This window comes from Panthera uncia, assembly GCF_023721935.1.
Source record: "Panthera uncia isolate 11264 chromosome C1 unlocalized genomic scaffold, Puncia_PCG_1.0 HiC_scaffold_3, whole genome shotgun sequence".
Classification (NCBI taxonomy): domain Eukaryota; kingdom Metazoa; phylum Chordata; class Mammalia; order Carnivora; family Felidae; genus Panthera; species Panthera uncia.
In genome coordinates, this window is record NW_026057584.1 from 13,860,337 (window position 1) to 13,869,670 (window position 9,334).

General features: G+C 43.7%; 1 non-coding gene across 1 annotated transcript; it reads right to left on the minus strand.

Annotated features, from left to right (window-relative positions):
* Window positions 1-5,464: 5,464 nt before the first annotated feature.
* On the minus strand, window positions 5,465-5,536 carry TRNAA-AGC (transfer RNA alanine (anticodon AGC)). Its single transcript has one exon. It is a non-coding gene; the product is annotated as a tRNA-Ala (tRNA).
* Between the last annotated feature and the right edge of the window lie 3,798 nt (window positions 5,537-9,334).

The window sequence follows — 9,334 nt, forward strand, 5'->3', positions numbered from 1 at the left end:
TGAGGTCAACAACCGAGGCCTGATTTGTCCACTCCTGCCCGTATCCCTCCAACTTAGCCTCTGTATGTTCTAGATTCCAGTTTTCAATTATGATGTCCTACCTTGCAAAAGGAACATAATGTGGTAAGGCAGAATGATCACAAATGATCTATCCACAAATTGGCGTTTCCCATTTGAAGCATCTTTATCAAGAATTCATTCTCTCGGGGTGCCTGGGTGGCTCAGTCAGTTAAGCGTCTGACTTCGGCTCAGGTCATGATCTCATGGTCCGTGAGTTCGAGCCCCGCATCGGGCTCTATGCTGACAGCTCGGAGCCTGGAGCCTGCTTCAGATTCTGTGTCTCCCTCTCTCTCTGACCCTCCCCCATTTATGCTCTGTCTCTCTCTGTCTCAAAAATAAATAAACATTAAAAAAAAAGAATTCGTTTTCTCCTTATTTTTTAAAAAATATTTTTGTAATGTTTATTTATTTTTGAGAGAGGCAGAGCGCGAGCAGGGGAGGGGCAGCGGGAGAGAGAGACACAGAATCTGAAGCAGGCTCCAGGCTCCGAGCTGTCAGCCCAGAGCACGACATGGGGCTCGAACCCAGGAACTGTGAGATCATGACCTGAGCTGAAGTCGGACACTTAACCACCTGAGCCACCGGGTGCCCCAAGAATCAGTTTCCTAAAGAATTGATGTTCTATTTTTTTTTTTTCCTAGCATGTTATTAGGCAAGTAAAATGGCACAGCCACTCTGGAAAACAGTTGTGCATTTTCTCTAAAAAACTAAACATACACTTAGCGTATGACCCACCAATCGCACTTATCCCAAAGAAATTAAAATGTCTGTGCACATAAACCTGTACGTGATTGTTCACGGCAACTTTAATTGAATAGCCCATAGGCTGGTGCATTCATGCCATGGACTACCTACTCAGTGACACAAAGTAATGAGCTATTGATGTACCAACATCATGGTCGGGGCTCAAGGGCATTTTAATGAGCACCAAAAGCCAATCTCCAAAGCTCACATCCTATGTGATTCCACTTCTGTAAGTATTTCAAAATGGCAAAATTATAGAAATGGAAAACATTCATGGCTGTCCAGGTTTATTGCGGTGGAGGGAGGAGCAGGTAGCAAGAGGGAAATGTCTGTGGTGTTGGAATCATTCCTCTTCTAACTGTAGTGATGATGACATAAACCTACACATGTAACAAAATGACACCGGGGCTCCCGGGTGACTCAGTCGGTTCAGTGTCCAACTCTTGATGTCGGCACAGGTCATGATCTCACAGTTCATGGGTTCAAACCCAGTGTCAGGCTCCGCACTGAGTGTGGAGCCTGCTTGGAATTCTCTCTCTCTCTCTCTCTCTCTCTCTCTCTCTCTTTCTCTTTCTCTGCCCCTCCCCTGCTTGTGCCCTCTCTCTCGCTCTCTCTCAGAATAAATCAACATAAAAAAAAAAAAAACAACCCTATACACACTGTACCAATGTCAGTTTCCTGGATTTCATATTATACTATAGTTACATAAAATGTAACCATTGGGGCCCAGTTGAGCCTCCTACTTCAGCTCAGGTCATGATCTTTCTATTAGTGGGTTCGAGCCCTGCATCCGGCTCTGTGCTGACAGCTCAGAGCCTGGATCTGCTTCGAATTCTCTGTGTCTCCCTCTCTCTCTCTCTCTCTGCCCCTCCCCTGCTCCCTCTCTGTCTCTCTCAAAAATAAATAAACATTAAAAAAAAGTTTTTTAATAAAATGTAACCATAAGGGAAAGTAGATGCCTGTACAAAGAATTCTCTGTATTGTCTTTGCAACTTTTCTGGCAATCTATAATAAAACCAAAATATTTTTAAAGTGCATATTTAAGTCACTCTGGATACCTAGGGAATGGCTGGGATAAAGCAGGTCACTTACCCCCTAATTAGAGTAGCTAACATGTCATCGATGTATAAGGATTTGTGTTATATCTGTCCCGAACAAAGTTTCCCTTAAATCGCTGACTTAAAGTAACCGTTCTCATTTTCCAGAGCTTTTCACACAAAGTTAGGCAAAGGCTGGTAAACCCCTGTTCAGTCAGTGCCCGGCACAGAGTAGGTGCTCAACAAATATTCATTGAGCGGATGCCTGAATGTAAGATAGTAAGAATGGATGTGTAGGAATACTAAAAGACAAATCACCAGGGTAACCCACATGGGAAATATGGAAAGAAAGTTAATAATGGAAACAACTTCCAATGCTAGGGAATAAGGCTGGGGCAGACTGGGGAGGCTGCTTCTCAGTGCACATACAGAAAACAGGATTCTTCTCTCTAAAATCAGACAACCTAATGGAAACTATTAAGATGAACCACAGTCTTAGGGAAGTTCTAAGTTGGAGTTCCAGGTCAATCCAAAGTCACGGTTCTATATCGACAGATACGAGGATAACCAAGCTTTGAAGGTCCTTCCAATGCTGGTTTCGACACAGCTCTGGAAGTGATGATTGAAAATGGCAAAGATTGGGGCGCCTGGGTGGCTCAGTTGGTTAAGCGTTTGACTCTGGATTTTGGCTCAGGTCATGATCTCACGGTTCATGGGATCGAGTCCCCAGTCAGGCTCTGCAATGATAGGGTGGGACCTGCTTGGGATTCTCTCTCTCCCTCTCTCTCTCTGCCCTTTCCCTACTCACACTCTCTCTCTCTCTAAAAATAAATAAAGAAACTTAAAAAAAAAAAAAAAAGAAAGAAAATGGTAAAAATTATATTTATTCTTGGATGGTGGAAAAGCATCTGTTTTTCTTTGTATTTTTCCTGTATTTAACCTAAATAAATTCAGCCCTTATGTCTGCTTCCTTCTGTGGTTTAGTCTGGGGCGCCAAGGTCAACACCCGTGGGGGCCCAGGCAGGTAAGGTAAATGCATAAAATCACATAGGAGGTGGTGAAGCTTCTAGTGAACAAAAGAGCGTGACTCACCTAAAGCCATTCAAATCCAAATATTATAAAAAGAAAGAAAAACCACACACATTGAGCCAGCCCAACAAATTTGCAAGCTCTGGGCCCAGAGCAACACGGTTACCTTCACGTCAGTAAACACCCTTGCAGGTGTGTGCAGTCACTGAGGTAGAGGTCAGGCTTGTTTGTTTTCTTCTGAATCGGAATGAGGAGGCAGCCTCAGGGAGGAAGTGCTCACTTTGTTACAATGAAACACAGGAGGGCTCCTCCCGAAGCCGCCCACCTGTTGAATGGTTTACTTTTTAAAAGAGCAGTGGCCTGAAACTTCAAGGCATCACCAATGCGGTGAAATAGACTAAAACACAGCTCAAGGTTGGACCCATCCGGGAGCAAAAGGTTGCCCCAAAGCAGGCATGATTGGCTTGTCCTTCCCACTGGAAGTTCTCCCCTTGTAGTTTGTAACATTTATATTGTTCTGGGTAAACTATGGCCTTTGAGTCCTGATTTATGATTGTGTCTTCCTCTGTCCCCTCCAGATAGAATGCCTTTACAAATACTTTGCCTTTTCATATCAGAAAACCAGGGATTCTTTGGACTTGATTTTTTTTTTTACCCACAGGACGAATAGAGATCGGAGTTGCCACCTTCTGGGTACTAATTCAGTAGTTTATTTATTCAATGGCGTTTGTTCAGCTGTTCCTATTTACTAGCCACTAGGATAGATGCCAGATATAAAGAATGAGTAAAATATGGTACTTGCCCCCAGCAAAATCCAACAGAAAGAGATAGAACAGGCCGACATTGGCAATTGTCTATTTAGCATTCCGTCCCCTCCCCATCCCCCATTAGGCCTTCCAAACAGAGTTCTAGCTCAAGGGTAAATCCACTCCTCTTGTCAGCGATTGGGCCGACGAAAATTCTTGCCAATGAATCATGAGAAGAGGTAGCCCCACGCTCTTCAGAATGAGCTTCCAGAAGCATTTTATTGTCATCCAACGGTGGTGTTGTTCATGGATCACGTGTCTGGAACTGTCGCATCCAAGTCCCTACCAGCCTGAGGATGTGGCTGAGCCACGGAGAGATAAGAAAGGAAACGAAGCCAAGGTCGATGGATTAAGGCAACAAAATATGTCGTGTATCTGGGCTTCCAGTTCCAGGAGTCAATGGATTCCTTTGTCATTTAAGCCACTTTGAGTTGGGTTTCCTTGCACCTCACTTGCAAACAAGATTGTTGGAGAAGCTTTTACCAACAGCTCATCTCTGTAGATGATCCACGGTTCGTACCATTTTTTCTCAGTGATGATAGTGACATTTCACAGCTCTTGCATTAACTGTGCTTCTTCTGCGTCTCAATTGAGACACGTGAGGTTAACGGGCACCTTCTTCTCTTTCTTTGCCCTTGTATTTGCAGTGTCCCTTCCCTTATTTCCAACTAATTTAACTTGAAAGTACGGCACGAGAAATGGAAGGCAGGCATAGGAAATTTTCTCAAAATGTGATTGTTTCTGTAGGTAGGCGCTAAATTATAAACATTTTTTTTCAGTGAAGGTGTTTTTACAATTAGAGCTCAGACGCATTCAGATGGCATGACTTAAAGGTAATTCAACTGAAACAAGGCCGTCAAGAATGGATGCTGATGGAGTAGGCAATCGCTCAAGAGTGGTTCCAGATGGTGACTATACTTATTGTGGGGGGCACTGTGCAAGGGATAGACTTGTCAAATCGTTGTGTTGTACGCCTGAAGCTAATATAACCTTGTATGTCAACTATACTTCAATAAAAATAGAGAAAACAAGAGTGGTTCCAGCCCTAGGAGCCTGTGCCTCGGGTGCCTTGAGTAGCAGGCACGGCAGAAAGGTTAAACGAATGTCCTTATTACTATCCTCCACTGAGAAGAGGTGCAAGTACAAAAGGAAGAGTATTTGGGAGGCTCAGTTGCAGAATAGGGACCCGTCGCCTACGTGGCTAGTTCCGACTCTGAATATCTGCTCGTCTTGAACTAGCTGTGGCTTGATTTTTTTTTTTTCTTGTTTTTTACCCAACAGTATTTCTATCACAAATATGAGGGATGTCGTTCTGTGCGTAAACTATCGTAGATTCAAAATTGGGAGGGAGTGGCAACAGGGAGTTTATTCCAGAATTGACTTTGACAACATTGTGTTTGATTGCTGGCTCATACAGGGCTTAACTGGGGATAATAAGTCCCATCCTACCCGCCATCTGTAATCTTGCTTCCCCTTCATTCTGAGCGGCCAAATTAGTTCCTGCACTAAAAAACAGAGTAGAACGCCTGGGTCCTCAATATCACATCTACCTTCCGTTTGGAATAGTGACTGCTCGCGATCCCTTACTTAATGACCAAGTCCTATCATTAACCATTAGGGAAGTAAAGCCAGCATGTGAAATGCAACAACAAAACGTCAAAATTAAAACAACAACAGCTCCCTTTGATCTCTAAAGTGTTTGGTTAAAATTCATTGAGACTAAAATCTTGGACTATGTGGTGTGGCTGTCACAGAGAAATATATTTCCTGAGCAAGGCATAAATGGAACGGAGATGCTGGGGACCGAACCCAGGACCTCATGCATGCTAAGCATACGCCCTACCACTGAGCCACATCCCCGCCTGCCGTAGCATTGGCTTTCTAGACTGCTTTCATGAAATAGAACAGAAATTTGCTCCCTTAAAAGAAACCTACTGGTTATAGTAATAGCCAGGAGGTTTTCTTTTCTGGGGGGAAGGGGGGAGGGGGGAGCAGGTAATGCAGAGGGGGTATATGGGAAGGTCCTAGGAGTTAGAAATGAAAGTGTTTACTTTGATTTCTGTGCTTCTGTGTACTTGAGTATTTTACCATGCAGACATTACCTACCTAAAGCAAATAAAGACGTAAAATAAAATAAAAGAGAAAAGAACCAGAATGAAATCCTGTGACGTTTATAATTTTCCTTTGAAAAGAAAATACTTCATAATAACTTGTAATGCATGTAAAAATATTAAAGTCGCACTCATTCTTTATAGCCTAGGTTGCTAAATAAAGCAAACGATGACAATTCTACTTTGAATATTATTATTTTTTTCTTTTTCTTTTTTGTATTACTAAATCTAAGAAGGAATTGCCATTTTCAGACTATCGTTGCTGGTTCCTCAAGTTCCTGTGGATGGGACACAGCATCTGTTGAGTGTTTTAACGTGCGCTTTCGAGGCTCCCACAGTATTCACAGATTAAACATCCAGAAAAACATTAAGTATTTCTCACCATGAGAATACCACCTTATATTTCTACGATCCTTTTTGTGTGTTTATAACACTTCTTGCATGCATAATCACATTTTATTTTTCATTTGTCTGTGAGCAAGATTTCATTATACTGATATTAAAAGGCGTCAAAAGCGAATGCACAAAGAGCGTGAAGATTCACAATTTATTAGTAAACCAAAAAGTGGAACTTGAACGTGAATTTTCTGACTGCCAATTAGTGCCTTTAAAAATAATGTTCTCTTGGGGCGCCTGGGTGGCTCAGTCAGTTGAGCGTCCTACTTCAGCTTGGGTCATGATTTCACAGCTTGTGGGTTCGAGCCCCACATCGGGCTCTGTGCTGACAGCTTGGATCCTGGAGTCTGCTTCATATTCTGTGTCTCACTCTCTCTCTACCCCTCCCCTGCTCGTGCTCTGTCTCTCTCTCTCAAAAACAAATAAAAATTACAAAAATAAAATAATAAAAATAATGTTCTCATAAACACAGCGGCCATCTTGAGGAATATCATGGACAAAATGCCCTCTTTGAGGGATTCTTCTAAGATGTATTAGAATGGCAGAGGCCGCCATTATTTAGACTGTGATGAGACTATGATTTCAATTTTAATATAACAATCACAAAAAGTTTAAGGACAACACCCGCATGACTTTTCTGTGCCCCACATAGCTTAGCCTAGTGCTTTAAATATAATAGGGTCTCAAATATCCCATGTCTTCTACCTACATAAACAGGACTCAATAGAGGGCACCTGCTAGGGCAACTTCTATCTTCCCCAGAGGCTTCTAGACACATCAGCGGGGTCAACGGAAAGCATGTTGCCTGGATCACCTCCAACAGGGGCCAAAGAAAGCCCCAGATACCCACCTTCATCCAGCCCCTGACATTTAAAGCCTCAACACCACTGTCTTGAAGCCCCCAAGACGTATCTCATTATGTCCCATATCCTTGTGCCTGTCAATCACCCTGAAAAGGCCCAGACTTTCAGGCCATCTGGAATCTTCCTCACTCTACCCCCCAAGGCTCTGCTCAGCCCCTATTTGACTCCATCTTCACTTCCGCCTCAACTCTCTGAACCATTCCCGCACTGCCCTCTGCGACGCACAGCCCATCCTTTGTATAATCCCTACACCACAAGCCTCTCCAGATGGTTCCATCTTTTTCTCACCAGAACTGTAACCCAGGGAGCACCGTGTCCCCTGCGGCTTCTCACCCAATGGACCTCCCATCTCCCGTAGTGCGGGCATCACCTGGATGTCTAACAGGTGTCCCAGGTTGGGGTGCTAAGCAACTCGTGACCCTCCTCTGCAGAACTCCTCTCCTCCAGAGTCCCCTATTTCATTGACGGCAACTCCACCTTTCCAGTCCTTGGGGTCAAAGACCTTGCAGCCATCCTGATTCCCTTTTCTGTCACTGTTGGCTCTTCTTTCAAAATATATCCAGAATCCAACCTCTTCTCATCTAGATTTCTGCCATGGCATCTTTAAAAGTCTCCCTGCTTCCACCTGGGTCTATTCTACCTTCCTGGAGTCTCTTTTCAACCTAGCTTCCAGAGCAGTCTCTCCAGTCAGATCATGCCATCACTCGGCAGGAAACCTACTAACGACGCCCTGTTTGGACCGGAGTAGCACAAACCGAAGTCCTTACAATGATCTGCTAGACCCTACGGGACCTGCGCTTTGGCCCATCAGATCTCCTCTCCCTGAGTGACTCTGTTATACAGACTTCATGCGCAAATGTTCCCAGGAGGAACAAGCAGGCACTACGTGTCTTAGTGCATTCGAATTGTTTCCTCTGCTTGAAATGTTCCACTTCCAGATGCTCCCGCACCCCCACACCAGCATCTTGATCCCTGCTCCCCGCTCCTATACTTTCTCCTACTTCTTACCCTTTCTAACATCTACATCATTTTTTCATGGATCACATTTTTGTCCCAAACCTTCCGTGCAAATGTAAAGGCAGGGGCTGGAATCTTTACTTCTTTTGTTCACTGAGGTGTCCCAAGCGCCTGCGTAGGGCATAGGACCGACTCTGCGGATCCTCTGGCACGAACCTGCTTCACCACAAACCCCCCATCTCAGTCGATGGCAACTCCATCCTTCCAGTGGCCCTGGTCAGAAACACTGGAAGCATCCTTGACCCTTTCATCTGTGACACCCACATCCAATCAGTCAGGAAGTCTTTTTGACTCCACCCTCAAATTAATTGCTCAATAGTTTCGTGTCGAAAGAAGACTGATTGATCCTTATGAGACTGGCTAATAACATGACCCAGCCCCACTCAAAGACCATGAACTAATCCCAATATATCTAAACCTTTCACATACCCCACGCATTGCTGCCCCACCAATTACATGCATATGGATGGGTAGTCGTTCTAAATATTAATTTTGATTCTACTTCTATCTGGCTTGGCTTCAATTCTGTATACACTCATGAACTGCCTAAGTGCTGGGGATATGGGCAAGATGCTTTACAAATCGTATACATCCAGTTCAGTTTTTCCAGCTCTGAGGGCTCAGTGCTCGTTGACTGTAATGGCAGATAGCGATTTCACAAACTGCAGTCAAGAACTCGGAGTCCTTGAGATCCTACGGAAAAGTCAATCCAATTCAACAAATCTTTATTGCGTGGCTATGCTAGGAATTCTACTGGATGTTGACGAGAACAAAATACACAACTCTCAAGATGCACATTGCCTGATACAGAACGCAGTCATTAAAACCAATTGTGCCACTGGAATGTGATAAAGGGAACATGAGTATTGACACAGGTAAGAGTGATTAACCCCAGCAAGCCGGAGAAAGGCAAGGGCAAGTCAGAGTTCATCAGGAATACCACTGGGGGGAAAGACAACCCAAGCAAAAAAAAAAAAAAAAAAAAAAAAAAAAAAAACAAAAAAAAAAACTGAACAAGACTCCTGTTTGTTGTTAAGCTCCTGTTCTTTCTTCTTAGTGATGCGGCTTTTGGCCATAAGAGGGCAGATGGGGAAGGGGGACCCAACTCATAGACCAGAACATATGAATTGGGTGAAAAATTTGAAGTAAACCGTTTCCAAAGTCCCTAGCAAAACTTCTATATACAATGACTCAAATGATCAAAAAGGACTACATTAATTTAGTCAAGTTTCGACTTATAGAACGCTTTTGGCAAGGTTCGCATGAATAAT